The sequence below is a fragment of the Podarcis filfolensis genome (genome assembly GCF_964270895.1).
Source record: "Podarcis filfolensis genome assembly, chromosome: 12".
NCBI lineage: Eukaryota > Metazoa > Chordata > Lepidosauria > Squamata > Lacertidae > Podarcis > Podarcis filfolensis.
The window spans coordinates 53,340,290-53,364,737 of NC_139614.1; the positions used below are offsets into that span (position 1 = coordinate 53,340,290).

The following is a 24,448-nucleotide window of genomic DNA, read 5'->3' on the forward strand; positions in this document are numbered from 1 at the left end:
AATAATATAATAATAATAATTTATTATTTATACCCCGCCCATCTGGCTGGGTTTCCCCAGCCACTCTGGGCGGCTTCCAACAGAATATTAAAATACAATAGTCTATTAAACATTAAAAGCTTCCCTAAACAGGGCTGCCTTCAGATATCATCTAAAAATCTGGTAGTTGTTCATTTCCTTGACATCTGGTGGGAGGGCGTTCCACAGGGCAGGCGCCACCACCGAGAAGGCCCTCTGCCTGCTTCCCTGTAACTTGGTTTCTTGCAGGGAGGGAACCGCCAGAAGGCCCTTGGCGCTGGACCTCAGTGTCTGGGCAGAACGATGGGGGTGGAGATGCTCCTTCAGGTATACTGGGCCGAGGCCGTTTAGGGCTTCAAAGGTCAGCACCGACACTTTGAATTGTGCTTGGAAATGTACTGGGAGCCAATGTAGGTTTTTCAGGACCAGTGCTATATGGTCTCTGCTCTGGTAACAATGCATTCTAGGTGAGACCACCTTTGAGGGCAGCTGGGTGACTTTCGTTATTTCAAAATGTAATCTCTTCTAACTTCAGGGAATAAATTATGTGCTACACATTTTAATGCCAATCCACCTAATTTGCACTATGCAACATGAAACTCATTTGAAGCTATGAAATCTGCACATCTACAAATTTTATGGTGCAGTTCCCTGTTCAAAATATGTGAAAGACTGCCTCCCCCCCCCCAAACTGCAGTTTGTGAATTCATCCATCCCTTGCTGCTGGTACCAGCTGGTTTCCAAACAACCTCTCACGCCGCTTGTCCATTTCAAAGCAAAGTGTTGGTTTTAACCTTAAAACCTTCATCCACATGAACTTGACTGGCTTTTGTGATCAGGTGCAAAGACCAGGGTTCCCCAAACTTGGGTCTTCAGCTGTTTTTGGACTACAATTCCCATCATCCCCGACCACTGGTCCTGCTAGCTAGGGATGATGGGAGTTGTAGTCTAAAAACAGCTGGAGACCCACTTTTTCCTCTCACGCCATTGGGCCCGTTCTCCCTTAGATAAATTGCCCCCACCTCACTGAACTACCCTTAACCCGAAAGTTTATTCTCCTTTTGTCTTAAAATCCTAACCCAGAGTATCCTGCGGGGGAACTTTGTGAGGGAATATTTAGCAAGTTGGAGTCTCAGACAGGTTTTCTTCAATAATAATAATAATAAAGACTTATTTAAGGCAAGTGGTATTTAACCAAGTGGATTAAACTTAGGTTGCTTCAGGAATACAGTGCGATTTCACTTTAATTTGTCCTCGGTTGTTTTTGCGTTACAGGTTTGGTTCTTTTATACGGTGATGTTTTCTTTCAGTTATCCACTCCCTTTGACAATCCTGCTCCTGAGGTACTTTAAGTAATAGACCAAAGTGTGCTCCACACACACCTCCTTTCACTGGGTTTGAGAGTTTCTTCTGAAACGGCCTCGGTCCAGTATACTTCTGCGAGAAGTGAGGTTACAGGGAACCAGGCAGAGGGTCTTCTCGGTGGTGGCGCCTGCCCTGTGGGACGCCTTCCCTTCAGATATCAAGGAAATAAACAACTATATGACTTTTAGAAGACATCTGAAGGCAGCCCTGTATTGGGAGGTTTTTAATGCTTGATGTTTTTATCCTGTTTTTAAATATGCTGTAGGCCTCCCAGAGTGGTTGGGGAAACCCAGCCAGATGGGTGGGGTATAAATAAAATTAATAATAATAACAGTAATAATAATTTGTGGATGCTGCCCCACTGAAAGAATGATTTCTTTTGGTAATAGCTGATTTTCTATTCTAACACTTCTATATGGTTTCCATTTGTATGATTTGACATATAATTGTAAACTGCTTTGATGCTCTTCATGCTCAGTGGTCTATAGATATATATAAATAAATAAATATATTCCTTTGAAATGGCATATCACTGATCTAAAACTCCCAATGGCATTTTGGCACAGCCTTAGCCTTCAATCGGTCTTTCTTCCTTTGAAACATCCATCCCCTTGTAAGACACACCCGTGATTAGTAAATCACCATCTCTCTCTACCGACACCCCATTATTCACGAAACCGCACTCAACCCGCCATGTCGAGAGTCAGTGGAAAGTCTTACCGAGGTGGCCACACACAGACTGGGAGAACTCGTTCAACAACACCTCTGTGTTTATTCTATTTGTTAGCGAGGGATGTGCCAACTTGGCCCGTGAGCCATGTGGAAGAATAATAATGTGAATTTGGATTCTGCGCTGGGAGAGCTTAGTCCACAACTTCACAAGGAGTTGTCCTGTGAAAGAACGAGTCTTTGTGGAAGGTGTGAATTGGCATCGATCAACCTTGAAAGAAATAGCCTTGTTGTTATTTCACTGAAAGGAAGAACCTTTCTAGGAACATCCAGGATAGCGGGCTGGGATATTGCAAAAAGCAAGCAGCTGGCAAAGGCCGAATTTTCACATTAATCAAGGTCCCCAAACCTGTATCAACAAGACTATTTATTTATTTAAATTTTACTTATACTTTTCAGATAGATTCATTTCACTGATTTTACAGTCATTTTGATATTTCAAAACTTGACTTCCTTCCCCCTTTTTCTGCAGTTCCTTAAATTAATTTTTAATATCTTCTGCATATCTAAATTAACTTAAATTACTTATTTATTTATCTTCTTTAAATATATACTCTTACGTAACTGCAGGTTATTACAATAATCCTGACAATGTTCTTATCTGTTTACAATTTATCTGTAAATATTCAATAAACCATTTCCATTCTTTTATAAACAGTATGTTATCTTGATTTCTTATTCTTCCGGTAAGTTTTGCCATTTCTGCTTATTCCATAATTTTTTGTATCCATTTTTCCTTTGTTGGAACTTTTTCTTCTTTCCATTTTCCTTTTTGTGGCTGTAGTCGCATACACAAATAAGTTTCTATACAATTTAGGTAGGTCTATCCCTATAATTCCCAAGAGAAAGGCTTCTGGGTTTTACTTTGTTTTTTACAAACGTTATTTTAAACATCCGTTTCATTTCATTGTATATCATTTCCCAGTAAGCCTTAACCTTACTAGAAGACCACCACATCTGATCAAAAGAACCTTCTTTCTCTTTACATTTCCAACACCTGTATTGACAAGACTTGGCTAAGAAAATGGTTCCTCTGCAAGTATAGAATCACAGAACTGTAGAGTTGGAAGGGGGTACCAAAGGATCATCCACATGAGGCAAAGGATCCGGTGCAGACTGAGATTCCTCTGGTTCCCAGTCCCAGGCCATCACACTTGCTGGTTTCCCACAGGCAACTGGGTGCCCACTGCGAAAACAGGATGCTGAACAAAAGGCTAAATTAATTGTAAATAATGTGGTGATGGAAGAATTTAAGATAGAAAAAGGGACACGACAGGGGTGCCCAATCTCCCCATTGCTTTTTATATCGGTCCTGGAGGTTTTGCTGAACATGATTAGAAGGGACCGGTTGGTTAAAGGTATACAGGTCGGAGCCAAACAATACAAATTGAGAGCATTCGCAGATGATTTAGTATTGACGTTACAGGAGCCAGAATCTAGTACTAAAAGAGTTTTAGAACTAATTCAAGAATTTGGTCAAGTGGCAGGATTCAAACTGAACAAGTTAAAAACTAAGGTTTTAAAGAAAAATTTAACATCGATTGAAAGAGAGAGGTTTCAGAATGAGACAGGTTTGACTGTGGTCAAGAAAGTGAAATATTTGGGGATCAACATGACAGCAAAAAATGGGAACTTATTTAAGGATAATTATGAAAAATGTTGGATGGAAGTGAAAAAAGATTTAGAAATTTGGTCAAATTTGAAGCTTTCCTTGTTGGGACGAATTGCAGCTATAAAGATGAATGTATTGCCTAGAATGCTGTTCTTGTTTCAAACATTGCAAATTGTGGACAAAATGGATTGTTTCAAGAAGTGGCAGAAAGATATCTCTAGATTTGTCTGGCAGGGCAAGAAGCCCAGAATAAAATTTAAGATATTAACTGATGCAAAGGAAAGGGGTGGATTTGCCCTGCCAGACTTTAAACTTTACTATGAATCAGCAGCTTTTTGCTGGTTGAAAGACTGGCTACTTCTTGAGAACACAGACATTTTGGATTTAGAAGGTTTTAACAACGTTTTCGGGTGGCATGCATATTTGTGGTACGACAAGGTTAAAGCACATAAAGCATTTAAGAACCATATTGTCAGGAAAGCTTTGTTCAATGTTTGGATAAGATATAAGGATTTATTGGAAAATGAAAACAGGATGCTGGACTAGTTGGGCCATCGGCCTGATCCTGCAGGCTCCTCTTATGTTCTCACCAGCATCTCCACACTGGGCTGAGTCTCCCCAGTCAGTGCAGGAAAAACTGACCTGGATGGAACAATGGTTTGGCTCAGCAAAAAGCCACCCTGGGTGCCTGGGATAGACACTGAAGAAACAAACAAGGCAGCTCCCTATGTACCTGAACTGAATGGAGAGCAAAAGCTGTGAATGGGCCCCATGGAAAACAGTTTTTCACCCAGACTTTTCTTCTTCTTCTCTGGAACCCCTTGAGAAAGAGGTTCAAACCCTGAACCTCTGGGTCAAACCCTCAGATCAGACAGCTCCAGTTAGGAAAGCTTTGTACTACAGTAATACCTCGGTTTTCAGACATCTCAGAAGTTGAACGTTTCAGTTTTTGAACGCCGTAAACCTGGAAGTAAATGCTTTGGTTTTCGAACACACCTTGGGAGTCAAACGTGCCACGTGGCTTCCGCTGAGTGCAAGATCTGGAGGCATAGCTGTCAGCTGTTGAGTTTTCAATTTTTGAATGTTTCAGAACTCGAAAAATTCCAAAGCGATATGTGAATTAAAGGAGAAATGTGTTATGAAAGTGAAAGAGCAGCTGTTAATAGCCCTGTGTACCATTGTTGGACAGTGTTCTCGAAGCTACTAACATGAGTTTGCCCAAACTGCGGGAGGCAGTGAAAGACAGGAGTGCCTGGAGTGCTCTGGTCCATGGGGTCACGAAGAGTTGGACACGATTAAACAACTAAACAACAACAACCATCCTGCAATGCAACAAATCATTGGATCAGAATTTATAATGTGTTATTACTCTTGATACAGCATAATGCACCCAGCCAGTGGAGATCTAGCTACCAAATGTGTAACATACAATTGTCTGGCTGGCTGCTTTTGACATTCCTGGCCCAACTAGCCTTTGGTGCCAAGGAAGCCACTCAGAGAGCTGGCAAGGAGCCCCATAAACCTGCAAGGCTTTTAAAATCCCATTTTGCACAAACAGATACACTGACTAATTTAGTGTGCAAAAAAATTGGACGAAAATATTGGACGAAACACTGATGTGCTCAAACCCTTGCCCCCAAATGGTAACCATTTTGGAATTTGTCCTTGGAACTGATATTATTTTGGGGAGAGACTGGATGTTCATATATTTATATGAGCAGGCTTCAGATTATCCTCTTCGACTGTTTTCTCAGAGGAGGAATTCCAGAATGACGTCCCTGAACCAAAATGGGTGGTTCAGGAGAGGTCTGCCAAACTAAGGCAGTTTTGACTATCCCTCCATCTTAGATGGGCATGGGGAAACTTTGGCTGTCCAAAAGTTATTGGACTATGACTCCCGTCATCCCTAGTCATTGGTTACTTCTGGCTGAGGATTATGGGAGCTGGAATACAGCAGCATGGGGGGCGGCAGGTTAGCCAGCTGACAGGTATGTTGGTGGTTGCTTGCAAGTAACCAGCCAAGACTCCGACTTGTCTTTTGCAGGTTTTACTTAGCACAACTATGTACAGTTCAGGGACGTGGGTGGCGCTGTGGGCTAAGCCACAGAGCCTAGGACTTGCTGGTCAGAAGGTCAGCAGTTCAAATCCCTGTGACGGGGTGAGCTCCCGTTGCTCGGTCCCTGCTCCTGCCAAACTAGCAGTTCGAAAGCATGACAAAGTGCAAGTAGATAAATAGGTACTGCTCTGGCGGGAAGGTAAACGGCATTTCCATGCGCTGCTCTGGTTCGCCAGAAGCGGCTTGTTCATGCTGGCCACATGACCCAGAAGCTGTACGCCGGCTCCCTCGGCCAATAAAGCGAGATGACCGCAACCCCAGAGTCAGTCATGACTGGACCTAACAGTCAGGGGTCCCTTTACCTTATGTACAGTTCAGAGATCCAGAGTTCGTGTCTGTCTCAGTCACTTGCAGATTCCGGGAGTGGCTTTTCCCCGTCCCCCATCCCCCCAGCATAAGAACTTAGACACACAGACACCCAAATCTCCACCTCCCCTCCTTATGTTTCATACCTCTGCAAAAACTGGGTGATGGAAGAAGCATGTTTGTCTCCCGACCAGCCTGGCTGAGCGAGGTGCTTTGGCTCACAGTAAAGTCTGTGAGCCTCTGCCTCGCTTCGCCCCTCCTTTCCCCCTTTGCTTCGCCTGAGGCATCACTCTCTCCACTGCCCGACGAAGTGCTACTGCTCAGCAACGGAGACTCCCTGTACTCTTCTACCCCCCTCCCCCCTTTCAATGGCAGTACCCTGACACCAACCTTTGATCAAAACATCTTCCCTTTACAGGGCCTATTAGTGGTTTGTCCCTCATAGTCTAGGCTTGACACAACATCATTCTAAAACAGTAGTTCTCAAAGTGGGCAGTATTGCCCTCTGAAGGGCGGTGAGTTTGCCCAGTGGGGCACTCAGAGGGAAGAGGGTGGCAGGGGGGTGTAATGGCTTTAGGGGTTGCTCGTGCGTAAGTTACCGCCGCTCTGGGCTAGGTTGCCTCGTTAAACCATTTCTGTCTGGACAGCCATCCACTCCGTGGCTGTTCAGTCGCTAGCAGAATCTGTCAGTGGGCGTTTCTTGAACCTCTTCCAGCAAAGAAGTTCTTTGACGCCAAGTCGCCGCCTACTTTCCCTGCGCGGAAGTCTTCTGCGCAGGGTGGGTGTGGGCAGCGGAGGACCTCTGCTCTCCTCGCTGGTCTCCTGCGAAGAGTCCTGGAGCCTCCTCTCTGCTTCCCCCATCGGCCCCCCTCTATCCCTGGTGTTGCGCTGATTTTCTTCCCCAGCCGGAGACCTGCCTCTCTCCCTGCTTGGCCCCTCTCCAGCATCACTGTGGAGCCTCGCCTCCTCCTCTAGTTCCGATGGCAGTTCCCTGACAGGGGGCAATAAAGGTGTAAATGACTCTCAGATCGTTGGATCAAGTTCATCATTTTTGCGGAATTAGCCGAACCAAATACTTTCCATTGGCTGTGAATAAATGTGCAATTCGTTGTTACTGTCTTGAATTTTATTGTGTTATTATCTCCCGCAAACCACTATTCTGAAGATTATTTTTTACAGGGTAGAATCACAGAATCGTAGAGTTGGAAGGGGAAGGAACCATGAGGGTCTTCTAGTCCAGCCCCCTGCAAAGCAGAAAGATTTCACCCAATGTGGGGCTTTGAACCCACGGCTCTGAGTTTAAGAGTCTCATGCTCTACCAGCTGGAGGCTGAGTTTATGGAACCGGGGGGAGGAGGTGGCCCAAAAGAGTTTGGGAAGCACTGATCTAAAATGGTATGGTTTGTTTAATCTCCGGTGCTTGAAGGGAGAAGTCCTCCGTTTCATTGTAGTAGCTCCTGGTTCCCTTCCAGGTTCACCCTGTATTTCTTCTGCGACACAAAACTGGGTGTGTGTGAGAGTGAGTGTGGGTGTGTGGAACTAACAGAAGCTACCCTCCTGGAGCACATTGCTGTAAAGTATGCACAAATGCTCCAGGAGGAGGTCATGAGGCATCCCTGGAGACCACCATAACTGTTCCGGAACATGGAACGCGAGGAGGAAGGGGACAATTTGCGGGTAGACCTCCAAAGGAAGGAAAGGAATATTCCATCAACAGCTTCCAATGTGGGTGTGATGTGTGGCTCTGCTCTTCAGCCGAGGGTGGCTAATTGGAAGCGAGCAGCGACTTAATTGCAACTCGCTAATTCCCGGTTGTTAAGGACGGTCATATAAAAGACTGAAAGAGAACGGGGTGGGGGAAAAGAGAGAGTGAGAGAGGAAAAAAATAAGGAGAAAGAAAGGCAGGCTGGCGTTAACACGCAGCAATTTACACCTCCTGTCCAGATCATAATTCTTGGCCTCTGGTGCCTTCCACACTCCTGAGATTTATGGCCGATGGCCCCAACGCGGTCGCGAAATGGCAAGGCACCGAGACCTTGCGGTGAGATGGATTGGGGTTAGAAAAAACAAAACGGGAGCTTAATTTATGGGAATGCTTCTTTGGACAGGAACCCCAGGCCAAGCACAGCTCTCTTCTAGTGGAAAAAAGGGGTTGCAAAGCATTTCCTTATTCATTCTGTCTAGGGGAATATATTGTGGACTTTCCCCCTCATCTCATTCTGCTCTTTTCCTTTCCTCTGCAGAGCCAGAGTGGTGTAGTGGTTAAGAGCGGTAGTCTCGTAATCTGGTGAATCGGGTTCGCTTCCCCGCTCCTCCCCATGCAGCTGCTGGGTGACCTTGGGCTAGTCACACTTCTCTGAAGTCTCTCAGCCCCACTCACCTCACGGAGTGTTTGTTGTGGGGAGGAAGGGAAAAGGAGATTGTTAGCTGCTTTGAGACGACTTTGGGTAGTGATAAAGCGGGATATCAAATCCAAACTCCTCCTCCTCCTCCTCCTCCTCCTCCTCTTCTTCTTCTTCCCATTGGTACTGACTATGAGGGGTGGTTGGTTTCTCCTATAGAAGCAGTTGGCGCCCATTCACCGAAAGAGTGCAAGCCAGCGATGGGGGACTTGTGGTTCTCCAGGTTTTACTGGGCTACATCTCCCACCATCCCTGACCACTGTCCTTTCTAGGTGGGGCTGATGGGAGTTAAGGACATTAGTTAAAGTCCAACATCGATAGAGCCACAGATTCCCCATCTCTGGTGTGAAGACTCTGTAACCAGTGAGAGCATCCTGATATTTGGGGCCACCACCTGCTTGCATGGAGTCTTGGTTTTTCTCTCCCACTCCCCAGCTCCCAGGAGCAGAGACTTAGGGTGCTCCCTTATGCTACAGCAGGCTAGTTCTATTCCAACTAGGCCAGATTTGTCTCTGATGTACTTCCCCCCATATGCTACTGGACTCCAAGTCCCATCAACCCTAGTCAGCATGGCCAATGGCTGGGGATGAGGGAATTGTAGTCCATCTGACAACGGCAAGAGTTGGCCCAGAAATGGAAGCAAGAAGACATTCAGACGAAAGAAGAATGGCAGACGAAGTTAATGGACTATGCAGAATTGGACAAAATGACAGGAAGGATTCAAAACATGTGGGACCAGAGATTTACAGACGATTGGAAGAAGTATATGAACTATTTGAAGAGCAACTGTAATCAACAAATTACGCACAAAGTTTTGTAAGGAGAAATATATGAAGTGTTACAAAGTAGAAAAGGATAGAGATATTGGTTATGCGTTTGAAATGTAATAGGGAAAATAAGAAATGCATACTAAGAGATCAGACTGGAAAATTTTCAGACAGGACTGATGGAAGTAAAAAAAAATGAGTAAGATGTAAAAGTATGTTTAATTATTGTTGAAAATGGTATGTTAAAAAAACTAATAAAAAATTATATATATATAAAAAGAATTGTAGTCCGTTTGAAGGACACCACCCGAAGGCTACCCTAAAGACTTATCCATAATAGAATCATAGAATTGTAGAGTTGTTGATCGCCGAAGAATTGATGCTTTTCAATTATGGTGCTGGAGGAGACTCTTGAGAGTCCCATGGACTGCAAGAAGATCAAACCTATCCATTCTGAAGGAAATCGGCCTTGAGTGCTCACTGGAAGGACAGATCCTGAAGCTGAGGCTCCAATACTTGGGCCACCTCATGAAAAGAGAAGACTCCCTGGAAAAGACCCTGATGTTGGGAAAGATGGAGGGCACAAGGAGAAGGGGAGACAGAGGATGAGATGGTTGGACAGTGTTCTGGAAGCTACCAGCATGAGTTTGACCAAACTGCGGGAGGCAGTGGAAGACAGGAGTGCCTGGCGTGCTCTGGTCCAGGGGGTCACGAAGAGTCGGACACGACTAAACAACAACAACAACAATATATTAAAAAAGAATTGTAGTCTGTCTAAAGGGCAGCACCCGAAGGCTACCCTAAAGACTGATCCATAATAGAATCATAGAATTGTAGAGTTGTAAGGTACCCCAAGGGTTTTCTAGTCCAACCCCATGCAATGCAGGAATCTCAGCTAAAGCATCAATGGTAGGTGGCCCTCCAGTGTGTGCTTAAACTTCAGGAGGTTGGACTAGATGAGCCTTGGTTGCGTTGCACTGTTAACAATGGGAAAGGGTCCTAACTCGGTGTCAGAGCGACTGTTTTGCACGCAGAAGGTCCCAGGTTGAAACCCCTGGCATCTACAGGTAGGTCAGAGAAAGAGAAATCCCTGCTTTCAACCCCGGAGAGTCACTGCTGGGCAAGGCAGACAAATGGTCTGACTCAGTCTAAGGCAGTTTCCTGTGTTCCTACGCTGTTTCAGCAACTGCAGTTAAAAACAAGCCTTTCACTGTGGATCCCAGGACTCTCTAAGCTTTGAAATGTCTGCAGCATCAGCTGTCTCCAAAGGAACTCACGGCTGGCTTTTGTCTTGTAATATTTCCTGAGAAACGAACTGACCAGGGAAATAACTCAAGGTGGGGAGGCGGAAGGAACTTTGGTTTTGATGGACAGCTCTAGCTTCTCATCACATTGAACTGCTTTCTCCAGGACCTTCTAATCACAGCGATTTGTGGGGGGAGGGATTTTAATAAAAACATTTTTTTTAAAAAAAGGAAAGGAAAGGGATTTAAAACAGTCTGCTTTCCATGCAAGTCTATGCCTTCCTGCACTCCAGTCAAACTGCATTGCCAAGCACAGAGTTAAACTATGGAACTTGGGACCCACAGCAGACAGTGATGGGTACCAAATTAGATAGCTTTCAAAGAGGATTGGATGAATTCATGAAAGAGAGGGCTATTGATGGCTACTAGGCTACTGATGGGACGCGGGTGGCGCTGTGGGTTAAACCGCAGAGCCTAGGACTTGCTGATCAGAAGGTCGGTGGTTTGAATCCACGTGACAGGGTGAGCTCCCATTGCTCAGTCCCTGCTCCTACCAACCTAGCAGTTCCAAAGCACGTCAAAGTGCAAGTAGATAAATAGGTACCGCTCTGGCGGAAAGGTAAACGGCGTTTCCGTGTGCTGCTCTGGTTCACCAAAAGCGGCTTAGTCATGCTGGCCACATGACCCGGAAGCTGTACACCAGCTCCCTCGGCCAGTAAAGTGAGATGAGCGCCGCAACCCCAGAGTTGGTCACGACTGGACCTAATGGTCAGGGGTCCCTTTACCTTTACTTTAGGCTACTGATGGCTACTGATATTTTTAATGTATTTTTAATCTCTTGTTGGAAGCCGCCCAGAGTGGCTGGGGAAATCCAGCCAGATGGGCGAGTGTGATGTTAACATATGAGAGTGTTGTTGTTTAGTCGTTTAGTCGTGTCCGACTCTTCGTGACCCCATGGACCAGAGCACGCAAGGCACTCCTGTCTTCAACATATGAGAGTGCTGGAGGTGAAATAGTTAAACAAGTTACCCAATCAGAACCCAGGGGGTGGAGTCAGAGGGACTATAAAACCAGCTCTGGGAGGGGCGAAGGGAGGAGTTCGTTGGGAGGTTGGTTGAAGTAGGAGTGGATTGGGAAAGAGCCTGTGGGTTGGTTGAGTTGGTGTAGCGAAATAGGCTCAGTCAGTATCAGTTAGGAGCTAGGAAGACAAGTAAATAACTGAGAGATGGTTTAGTGAGTGAGAGCAGGTAGCAGAAGTTATAGGATAGGCACCCCATGATTGTAATTGACCGATACCGTTCATGAAACCATACGCTTGTTAAACTGCAATAAATAAACAGAAGTTTATGTTCCAGTTTAACCCGGACTGGACTCAGTATTGTCCCAGGTAGGGCCTGGGTGGTGGCAGCGAGAGATAAAGTGGTGGCACAGGGATCAATAGACGGTGAAATGTCCGGGGACCCTGTGTGATCACCACAGAGAGGGAAGAAGAAGAAGAAGAAGAAGAAGAAGAAGAAGAAGAAGAAGAAGAAGAAGAAGAAGAAGAAGAAGAAGAAGCCTGATGTTTATGCTCTGCCTGCAGAGTCAGAGGCAGCAATGCTTGCGAATACCAGTTGCTGGAAACCGAAGAAGGGGAGAAGGCTCCTGTGCTTGAATCCTGCTTGCAGGTGTTCCCCAAGCATCTCTTTGGCCACTGTGAGAACAGGATACTAGATTGGGAGGGCCATTGGCCCGGCTGGCTCCTTTCACGTCCTTATGTCCTTTCTCACTTCAATATCCCTCCTCGTTTTTCCATATGGCCAAACAGAGAGTGTCAGCTGAGGCCAAGGCTGGGTGTGTTAAGCCTCTGAGACAACAGCCTTCTCGCCTCTCCCTGCTGTGAGAAAAGGCGATATCAGCGCGTCTAAAGATAGACGCCTGTGCCGTGAGTGACGGGATAGAGATAGGCTTTGTTGCTGTTGCGTTCTGATAAAGCCCCGCCCTTGGGTCCCTCTTCTTGGAAAGCTACAAGAGTGCCAGAGGAGATGATGGGCTGTACGGCTGACCTTGTTGAACTGCAGTGGGTATTTTTGATGCTGGGAGAGGGTCAACAAAAGTACCAAGCCAACAAGGACCCAGGGAGCCCTGTAAGCAAGAGTTGTGACTGGTGCGATTTAATATTTGCACCCTGCTTTCCCAAGTGTTTTAAATTTGTTGTTAGCCGCCCTGAGCCCAGTTTCCTGAACTGGGAAGGGCAGGGTATAAATAAAAATGTATTATTATTATTATTATTATTATTATTATTATTATTATTATTATGCCATCTCCAATACATTCCTACTGCTGCTGCTTAAGAATGGAAGAAGAGCCTGCTGGATCAGGCCAGTGCCCCATCTAATCCAGGAAACCCACAGGCAGGTCCTGAGCACAAGGACCTTCTCCCCTCCTGACAAGACAGAAGTACTGTTTTTGGGGGACAGGAGGCGGGCAGGTGTGGAGGATTCCCTGGTCCTGAATGGGGTAACTGTGCCCCTGAAGGACCAGGTGCGCAGCTTGGGAGTCATTTTGGACTCACAGCTGTCCATGGAGGCACAGGTCAAATCTGTGTCCAGGGCAGCTGTTTACCAGCTCCATCTGGTACGTAGGCTGAGACCCTATCTGCCTGCGGACTGTCTCGCCAGAGTGGTGCATGCTCTGGTTATCTCCCGCTTGGACTACTGCAATGCGCTCTATGTGGGGCTACCTTTGAAGGTGACTCAGAAACTACAACTAATCCAGAATGCGGCAGCTAGACTGGTGACTGGGGGCGGCCGCCGAGACCATATAACACCGGTCTTGAAAGACCTACATTGGCTCCCAGTACGTTTCCGAGCACAATTCAAAGTGTTGGTGCTGACCTTTAAAGCCCTAAACGGCCTCGGTCCAGTATACCTGAAGGAGCGTCTCCACCCCCATCATTCTGCCCGGACGCTGAGGTCCAGCTCCGAGGGCCTTATGGCGGTTCCCTCATTGCGAGAAGCAAAGCTACAGGGAACCAGGCAGAGGGCCTTCTCGGTAGTGGCGCCCGCCCTGCGGAACGCCCTTCCAGCAGATGTCAAAGCGATAAACAACTACCTGACATTCAGAAGACATCTTAAGGCAGCCCTGTTCAGGGAAGTTTTTAACGTGTGATATTTTATTGTATTTTTGGTTTTTATGGAAGCCGCCCAGAGTGGCTGGGGAGGCCCAGCCAGATGGGCGGGGTATAAATAATAAATTATTATTATTATTATTATTATTATTATTATTATTATTATTATCCTGTGGTTTCCAGCAACTGGTGTTTGGAAAGCCTTACTTGGTGTGTAGCCAAATCAGTGGTCATCACTAATTTCAATCTGTGTTTCTGAAGGATAATACAGGTGAAACTTGAAAAATTAGAATATCGTGGAAAAGTTCATTTATTTCAGTAATTCAACTTAGGTGAAACTATATATGAGATAGACTAATGACATGCAAAGCGAGATATGTTATAATTTGTTATAATTTGTTATTTGTTATAATTGTGATGATTATGGCGTACAGCTGATGAAACCCCCAAATTAACAATCTCAGAAAATTAGAATATTGTGAAAAGGGGCAGTAGCTGTTCAATCCATAACACATGCAATGGGTTCCTAAGCCTTTAAATGGTCTCTCAGTCTGGAAGCACAATCATGGGGAAGGCTGCTAACCTGACAGTTGTGCAGAAAGCCATCACTGAGACCCTCCATAAAGAGGGAAAGCCTCAAAAGGTAATTGCAGAAGAAGTTGGATGTTCCCAAAGTGCTGTAACGAAGCACATTAATGGAAAGTTATGCGGAAGGGGAAGGCATGGAAGAAAAAGGTGCACAAGCAGCAGGGATGACCGCAGCCTGGAGAGGATTGTCAGGAAAAGACCATTCGAACGTGTTGGGGACTTTCACAAGGAGTGGACTGAGGCTGGAGTTAGTGCATCAAAAGCCACCACTACAGGCCCATCTAATCCAACATGCTGTCCTCATAGCGGCCGGCCAGAAGTTTGTGGGAGGTCCACAAGCAGAACCAGAGCTGAGAAACCTTCTCCCCACCTGCAGTTCCCAGTAATGGGTATCGAGAGGCGTGCTGAGACCACAGCCATGCGGATGTAGCCTGATGAAACGCTCATCACCAAACATCATATTATTCACCAGCAAATCCCCAGTGCAACAGCGTTAAGTCTACACCCCATCCATCCATCCAGCCCCGGGCTTTGCCTGCTGAGAAACGATCACATGACGTCAACTTGTGGGTACGCTTTTGGGCCCAGAGATATTTTTGCTGATGGGCCGTTCCAGCTGCTGCATCATTACTCATTCTCCCCGCAGGTTTTCCCTTCTTCGCCAGGGGCCATTGTCTTGTGTTTGTGACATCACAGCTGGTTGCCATGGGAACCCCTGATGATGTCACAGAGGGAGAATTAGCACCTATTAATGTGAACGAGCCCGGGGAAGACATGAATAATGGGAGAGAGACCCAGCTTGGACACAAATTGCTAGGGAACGTTGTTGGACAGGAAAGCGGCTTGAAAGGTAAATGGGGATTTTTATATTGAAATATTATGTTTTCATTACACTTGGACGGCGAACAAAAGCTCATATTTGAGTAATAAAATTATAAATGCCAGAGTGAGAACAGCTGTAGGATCGTGAAAGGGTTTTTTTTTTCCATGCAGGGCAAGCCAGAAGTTATGATTATCATTTCTTTTAATGTGTATGACAGAGAGAGAAAGAGAGAGACTTTCAGCAGAGCAGGGAGCCTCTGTTGCTCAGCACTGGGAAGGCTTCTCAAAAGGCCAGGCTGAGAGATTAAGAACTGCCGCAACTGATCAGGGCTATCACCCTGGAAGCTCAACAGGTTGCTAGGGAAAGGTCCATAGCCCAGGGGCAGAACATCTGCCTTGAATGAAGAAGGTTCCAGGTTCAATCCCCGGAATCTCCAGGTAGGGTTGGGAATGTCTCCCTTCTGAAATTTGGGGGAAGTTGCTGACAGCCAGTGTCTTGGCTCCCACCCAAACCACAAGAATAAGGAGGAGATCTTTATAGAGGCAGAGAAGATTTACAGGCTCAGGAACAGGTGAAGAGTCCCAGCAGCCACTACGCGCAGGGTAGGTGGCAGGAAAGATGAGGCTAGAAACAGCTGTCTCCGTTTAAGGCAGTGGTTCTCAACCTGTGGGTCCCCAGAAGTTGTTGGACTACAACTCCCATCATCCCTGAGCTCTGGCCTTGCTAGCTAGGGGTGATGGGAGTTGTAGTTCAACAACATCTGGGGACCCACAGGTTGAGAAAGGCTGATTTAAGGAGCCTGAGATCAGGGCAAAGACTGATTCAGAACGGCACGGAAGTGACAGAGATGTCCCAACGAATTGGGATGCCTACCTTCCAAGCTTGTAAAGATGTGGCAAGGCCAGCTCACTCCAGAGACTCTTGTGCCTTGTGAGATTTTAGAGCATGCAGGTGCTTGCTGTGTGCAACAGCTATGCCTCTTGCCTTTTGTACAGTAGCCACGCAACTGTCAGAATCATAGAATCATAGAATAGTAGAGCTGGAAAGTTCACCTAGTTCCATAGCTGTCAAGTGTCCCTTATTTGGCGGGACAGTCCCTTATCCCAGTGCCATGTCCCGCTGCTGTCCCTTATTGATGAGGCTTCATTTGGCTGCTGGCTTGGCTTTCTGCCTTTGGCTCAGAGGGGCTCAGAAGTTGAACATACCTGTGCCCGGAAAATCACTTATTTTGGCTGCTGATCCCTTATTTTCGAGGCTGCTGGTCTCTTATTTTCAAATCTGTAAGTTGACAGCTATGTCTAGTTCCACCCCCTGCAATGTAAGAATCACAGCTCGACAATCCCTGGCAGATGAACATCCAACTTCTGCTTCAAAACCTCCATCATCATCATCATCATTTTTAATTTGTATACCGTCTTTCTATCTTACAATACTCAAGGTGGTTCACAAGCTGTTACACAGAAACGCCGTTTACCTTCCCGCCGGAGCGGTACCTATTTATCTACGTGCATTTTGACATGCTTTCGAATTGCTAGGTTGGCAGGAGCAGGAACTGAGGAATGGGAGCTCACCCCTTTGCAGGGATTCGAACCGCCAACCTTCTGATCGGCAAGCCCTAGGCTCTGTGGTTTAACCCACAGCACCACCCGCGTCCCAACAGTGGAGGTAGAACATAGCTATTGTAGGGCTATTGACTACTATGAGCCATCACAACTACTCAATGAAGCTTCAAGTGAAATCTCAGCTCCATGAGAATTTGCTTACTGAATCAGACCGAAATTTCACCTGGTTCAGAAGCAAGCTTCTCCTTCAGGAAACCCACGAGCCACCATGAAGAATTTCTCTCTTTTTTTGGCACTACTTCCATGAAATACATTCAAGGCTGAGTTCCTGAGAGTCCTTGGCCTCTCTGACATTTTTTCCACCTTCGAAGGCATGGGAATGCCATTGTGATGATGTCGCACCAAGTCCACATGGAGAGGTGAGCTCACTGGGGTGACTCAACGGCTACGAATTTTGCAATGGGAACCTTGCGAGGAAAGGGCTCTCAGAGGTCAGGAGCCAGCAGCAGTTTATGGTGAGTTGGAAGCCACCCCAATTCTTGGCTCATGCGCAAAGCCGGTGGTCATCTGATGTGGTGTAAAATGGCCTGCAGCGTATAGGCAGAGGTGGTGAGAAGAACAAGAGTCTTGAGGGCAGGAGCAACAAATCCATAAGGAGGTCTAAACAATGGGGTGGCTATTCTCTGAGCCGGCCAGCAACATGCTTTGCAACCAGTGCCGGATTTATGTATAAGCTCGCAGGTGGCACTGTGGGTTAAACCACAGAGCCTAGGTCTTGCCGATCAGAAGGTCAGCAGTTCGAATCCCCGCGACGGGGTGAGCTCCCGTTGCTCAGTCCCTGCTCCTGCCAACCTAGCAGTTCAAAAGCATGTCAAAGGGCAAGTAGATAAATAGGTACCGCTCTGGCGGGAAGGTAAACGGCGTTTCCGTGCGCTGCTCTGGTTCGCCAGAAGCGGCTTAGTCATGCTGGCCACATGACATGTATGCCTGCTCCCTCGGCCAATAAAGCGAGATGAGCGCCGCAACCCCAGAGTCGGCCACGACTGGACCTAATGGTCAGGGGTCCCTTCACCTTTTACCTTCCCAGGTTGCAGTCCAGCCTGCTAACCGCTACACCACACAGGCTCTCTGAGTGGATCAGAGGGAACGATGTTAATAAACCCATGCCAAACTTATGTCGCTTGCCATAGCCTGAGAAGGGTCCCTTTACCTTTACTTTTAAACAAGCTATAGCTTAGGGCCCCACTCTCTTGGGGGCCACCCAAAAAATTAAAGGGAAAAAAAACCCTGGATATACATTTCCAAAATATAATATAAAAAACAAATAAAATAAAACCTACATACGGCAACAGTGTTTTGTGTTGTGTAAGCTCCTATGATGTAAGCCTGCTAGCCTGCTCCCTAAAATATCACTGGTTTGCTCATTTCTATATACAGAGTGCCTACATTCTGCATGTGCAAATGGCTTGAGATACCTATTAGGTCCATAAATTACCATATAGCATATATTCAACACAAAAAACAGTGACAATTTGTTGTTGACAAAGGACAGCTGGACATATAAAGGGCCCCAGTACCTTCAGTAGCTTAGGGCAGGCGTAGTCAAACTCAGCCCTTTAGATGTTTTGGGACTACAATTCCCATCATCCCTGACCAATGGTCCTATTAGCTAGGGATGATGGGAGTTGTAGTCCCTAAACATCTGGAGGGCCGAGTTTGGCTATGCCTGGCTTAGGGCCTCATCAAACCTAAATCTGGCCTTGTTTGCATCCTGCCCACAGAACCAAAAAAAATGTAAATGAGATGGGAGAGTGAGAGAGCACCACATTGAATCTTTGATTTGCTTTGGAGCCGAGGTTTTAGACCTCAGAAGGTGGTGGACGATTGGAGGTTTTTAAGCAGAGGTTGGGTCTCCACCTGAAAGTATTTCTTCAGTTGCGATTCCTGCATTACAGGGGTTTGGACTAGACCAGGCACCCCCAAACTCAGCCCTCCAGCTGTTTTGGGACTACAACTCCCATCATCCCTAGCTAACAGGACTAGTGGTCAGGGATGATGGGAATTGTAGTCCCAAAACATCTGGAGGGCCGAGTTTAGGGGTGCCTGGACTAGACATCACTCGGGATCCCTTCCAACTCTTCATTTCTGTGATTCAAGGCTGTGTTTACTTTTTTAAAAAATCAATTCAGTGGTTTTGAATTGATTCAATTGATTCTGGAGATAAAATGCTTGGTTGGTAGGTAGGTAGGAATGGGCATGAAGTTCATCCAGACAACAACCAGACAGGGTGCTCCTCTCAGTGGCCTATACAAGTTCCTCCGCTTCCCTCCGGTCTGGTTCCTAGAAAGTTTTTCTGGCTTTTGGACACTGGGACTCTTGAGTCAACTAGACTCGGGAATGAACTTCAAGGGCTTGTTAAACCCAACCACAGACCAAGGTGAGCTTGATCCAGCCCCTGCCCTTTCCCCTGGCTTGGATTTTGTTCAGAGCTAGCAGGTTCATAATTCCCTAGGCAAATTCTGAGAGAGGAGAGCCTAGCTTATTTTGGGGGCGGAAAGAAAAAGGAGATGGGGTAGCAACATTTCCAGGCCCTTTAGAGCATGGGTAGGCAAACTAAGGCCCGGGGACCAGATCTGGCCCAATCGCCTTCTAAATCTGGCCCGTGGACGGTCTGAGAATCAGCGTGTTTTTACATGAGTAGAAAAAGGGGGGGAAAGAACAAAAAACAACACCAAAAAAAGAACAGGGGGAAAGGAAAAAAGGAAAAAAGAAATTGACTTCCAACTAACGCCATGTGGATCTTTATTCCTCATATCACTGGTTGTCTGTAATGATTGAATTTTCGGAGAATTATTCATACGTGGCTTAGCTTAGAATAAAAATCTCACAGGTAAATAAAATAATTCTCCCCCTCCTAATTTAATCCCTAATTTAATCCCTTAGGTTGAGAGGCAGTGACCGTCCGAATGTCACTCAGTGAGATGATGATGATAATGATGATTTGAATTTATATACCTCCCTATACCCGGAGGCCTCAGGGCGGTTCACATAAAAAAGATCACAATATATAAAATAAAAATTATTATTATTATTTCTTCATCATTTAGAGTAGAGTAGAGTTTGGATTTGATATCCCACCTTTCACTCCCCTTCAGGAGTCTCAAAGCGGCTAACATTCTCCTTTCCCTTCCTCCCCCACAACAAACACTCTGTGAGGTGAGTGGGGCTGAGAGACTTCAGAGAAGTGTGACTGGCCCAAGGTCACCCAGCAGCTGCATGTGGAGGAGCGGAGACGGGAACCCGGTTCCCCAGATTACGAGACTACCGCTCTTAACCACTACACCACACTGGCTCTCATAGCTGAGCGGGGATTTGAACCCTGGTGTCCCAGGTCAGCATTTCTGTGCGTTGCTCTGGTTCGCCAGAAGCAGCTTAGTTATGCTGGCCACATGACCCGGAAGCTGTACGCCGGCTCCCTCGGCCAGTAAAGCGAGATGAGCGCCGCAACCCCAGAGTCGGCTACAACTGGACCTAATGCTCAGGGGTCCCTTCACCTTTTACCTTCCCAGGTCGCAGTCCAGCCTGCTAACCGCTACACCACACAGGCTCTCCGAGTGGATCAGAGGGAACGATGTTAATAAACCCATGCCAAACTTATGTCGCTTGCCATAGCCTGAGAAGTCTTGGGCAGCCGTGCTGATGAACTCACAGAGGATGAGGTTAGCAAGCCCTGGGGTGTGTATGAAGCTAGGAGCTCAGCTCAAACCTTCTGACGCCCTCAGAGTCTGGGCGAAAAGCAGGCGTAGCTTCCAAGACTAATAGTTACAAGTTGCTCACATACCGTTTGCTGGGCCGGCTCACTCCATTGGCTGCCGACCACACTGTACATTTTATACAGCTGTGCTCCCGAGGGTCACCAAAGGCTAACAGGTGGTGATGGATGGCATCTGCCAGATTGCGCATAAACCCTCCGAGGTGAACTCAGCATCCTTTCGGGAGGGGATCTCTGCCACCCTGAGAGTTTAATATCGACGCAAACGGCACTCGAGGGAGACGCATGTTTATGTGCTCTGTCCAAACACCGTGTGAATCTGGGACGCCACCAAGAAGCCCTGGGAGCTGTTCTCCCTGGGTGAATTTCATGCCAAAGAAGCCTTGCATGAAGGCTTTGAGTGGGATTTCAATTGCGCATAAAGGTTTCTGCACAACGAAGCTACAGATTCAGCTCTCGGCCTCAGCTACTGCCATGCTCTCTTTGGAAAATAGCAAGACTTGCCTCAAAGGGTGTCCTGGTGTGCATCCCAGAGGTTTTAAGCTTGTCTGACAACGTGGCACCCCAGTGATTCGACCACCATATTAGTACCTACAAGGAGCATGGGCTTTTTGGTTGTAGGTCAAGAGCTCATGAATGCCTGTCCTTGAGCTACTCCAGGGCCAGATTTAGGTTTGATGCGGCCCTCAGCTACTGAAGGTAATGGGGCCCTTTCTATGTCCAGCTGTCCTTCGTTAACAACAAATTGTCGTTGCTTTTTGTGTTGAATATATGCTACACGGTAATTTATGGACCTCATAGGTATCTCAAGCCATTTGCACATAACAAAATATGTATTTTATCAAAGTAATTGTTGAACTGAAATAAAATTAAGAAGTATATTAATAATTATTGATATACTTTTATTAAGCTCTAACTTAAAATGATTTTTTTTATTCATAACGAACTTAATGCAAACACATTGGCATTTGGCAATAGCAAAAGTTCCTTTAGAAATGTAAGTTACAAAGACTCATAATCTAGTCTCTAGGAACTTGCTATAATATGAAATAATAATAGATGTAAATATATGATGCAAACTACTAAAAACTACAAACAGCAGAATGTAGGCACCCTATATATAGAAATGAGCAAACCAGTGATATTTGAGGGAGCAGGCTAGCAGGCAGGGCCCATGACTTACATCACAGGAGCCTACACAACACAAAACACTGTTGCTGTGTGCAGGTTTTATTTTATTTGTTTTGTATCTTATATTTTGGAAATGTACATCCGGGGTTTTCCCCCCTTAATTTCTTTTAGAGGGGCCAAGATAGTGGGCCCCTAAGCTATAGCTTGCTTAGCTTATACGTAAATCTGGCACTGAGCTATTCAGTTGCTCCCTCTGCCCCTAATATCATCTCATATCTTAATGATGTCGTTCCACAAATAAGTGAGAAATTATTTCAGAAGATCGTTTCTGTGGATTCTCTTACACACAAGCTAACATAAAAAAATGGCACAACACAGTATTTCCAAACTTTTTTCTCACTGTCCTCAAACTTTGTTTTAAACGGTCGCTCCCGCCCCTCAGTGCCACCCCCTGCTTCCGATATTCAAACCTCTGCTTTACTCAAATTTCCGTTGTTTAAAACCACCATTTCCCTCTGTGTCTCTCCATCCCTGCTTTACTCAAACATCTGCTGTTTAAAACATCTACTTTTTTCTTCTCAGTGTTTCTCCCTTCTCAGTCTACTCAAACACCTCCCATTCCTCAGCTGCCTCATGTGAGAGAGACAAAGGATGCAGAGCTCTCAGATATTCCCTTGTGTGAAGGTACTTCGCTCAAACCTCTGCGTTGTTTAAAACTGTCATTTTCCTCTCAGTTCAATCACTGCTTTGGTCAAACTTCTGCCATGGTTTTTCGTTCTTTTTTTCAGTTGACAGATTTGTGGCCGCACCGAAACCACGTTCCACTAAAGATGATGAAGGAAATGCAATTAAAAACCCCACAATCCAGAATAAAGTGCAGGTATCTGCTTTTGCCGCCAGAACTGTTGGTAGCCATCTTTGAATTGAAATTTTGATTCTTCGTTTGTTGCTAATTCTATCAAAATGGGTTCACCCAATTCCAGGAAAAACTCTCCTCTCCAGCACAACCACCGGATCCAGGGGAGACATTGCCTTTTTAAAGAAGTGCTTTATTAAGGTTAAAAAAAAGTAACAAACATAAGAATTAATAAAGAAAAATAAATGAAACTGTTATATCATATCTCTCTACATTCTTCTTAAATTTCTAACAACTTCCAGTCACCTCATTGTGTATTTACCATTTAATCTGACTAGCGAACTATTAATCTTCATTTACTTTTTATTAATTTCGATCAGTGTTATTATGTCTCATCGTTGTTCATCCTAACATAGAAGTCACTCAAGTCCTGCCACTGACGTCATATTGCCGCAATATTCAATAAGGTTTTTTTTTTTCATATCCCGTTTCCTAATAAATGCTTGGTGTGTATTACCTCTCAATTTATCTGTAATTCTTGCCAACTCGGCGTGCTCTAACAACTTAGTTTGCCACTCCAGTTTCTCCTTTCCAGTTACTGGCAATTAGTATTCTTGCAGCTACTGTAGCAATACAAAAATATTTCTCTCGCTTTTTTTTTTGGTCTATCTGGGACGAATATCCCCTGGAGAAAAGCCTCTGGGTTTTGGGTTTTTTTGCAGAAGGACGCCTTAAACATTCTTTTAAGTTCATTGTAAATAACATTCCAAATCCCTTAATTTTGTGACACATCCACCACATGTGCAGCATTGAACCTTCAACTTTGTCAGCGTCTTGCAACAGCGCCTGATCTGGTGGTGAGCATCATTGCACAACAGATGAAACAAGTGCGAACAGTTTTTCGAAACTGACTTCTCATTTTTTTCTTTATGCTTCCACCCACTGGCGGAGGAATAGTAGTAATACTAATCATTTATTATTTGTTCCCCACCCATCTGGCTGGGTTTCCCCAGCCACACTGGGTGGCTTCCAACAAGGGTTAAAAATACATCAAAATGTCACACATTAAAAACTTCCCCGAACAGGGCTGCCTTCAGATGTCTTCTAAATGTCAGGTAGTTGCTTATTTCCTTGACATCTGACAGGAGGGTGTTCCACAGGGTGGGCGTCACCACCGAGAAGTCCCTCTGCCTGGTTCCCTGTAACCTCACTTCTCACAGGGAAGGAACCGCCAGAAGGCCCTCAGAGCTGGACCTCAGTGTCCGGGCAGAACGATGGGGGTGGAGACGCTCCTTCAGGTATACTGGACCGAGGCCATTTAGGGCTTTAAAGGTCAGCACCAACACTTTGAATTGTGCTCAGAAACGTACTGGGATCCAATGTAGGTCTTTCAAGACCGGTGTTATGTGGTCTCGGTGGTCGCCCCCAGGAAGAGGAGTGCTGGGGTTGCGCACCGATTCTGACAGCTCTGTCCTGGTTAGGTGCCATCGTGGCTGCCCCCCCCCCCCCCGTGCTGGGCGCCATGCCCCCAGGTCGCACGCCATGGCCCCGGGATGCGAGCCAGCCCCACCCCCGCCTGTGCTCTGCCCCCCGGTGCCGGAGCATGAAGCTCCGCCCCTTCTTCCACCACCCCCTTATTTTTATTCAATGCGCCCACCAATTCTACCCGAGGTTCCTACTGCCCCCCTGGATCACTCCAGCACACAGTCCCCAGGTAGTATTGCCCATTTTGGGAAACACTGTTTTAAACCACCATTCCCTCAATCATTGTCCATCCCTTCTCACTCCCATGCTATGGGCACTATGCTGTTATGCAACGTGTGTTAACCTTTGCTCCCCTCCGCACGGAACTAAAATTTACAGCATGTGTGGCAATTAAGGAAAATCATACGAAAATGATGTATAGATGGTATTTCACGCCAGTAAAATTGGTAAAAGGGATTCGGGTGGCGCTGTGGTTTAAACCACTGAGCCTAGGGCTTGCCGATCAGAAAGTCGGCGGTTCGAATCCCCACGACAGGGTGAGCTCCTGTTGCTCGGTCCCTGCTC

General features: G+C 46.1%; 1 long non-coding RNA gene across 1 annotated transcript; it reads left to right on the top strand.

Annotated features, from left to right (window-relative positions):
* The first annotated feature begins 14,162 nt into the window (after positions 1 to 14,162).
* Positions 14,163 to 22,661, top strand: LOC310746275. The gene is made up of 2 exons (XR_014540564.1): positions 14,163 to 15,105; positions 22,332 to 22,661. It is a non-coding gene; the product is annotated as an uncharacterized lncRNA (long non-coding RNA).
* The last annotated feature ends 1,787 nt before the right edge of the window (positions 22,662 to 24,448 follow it).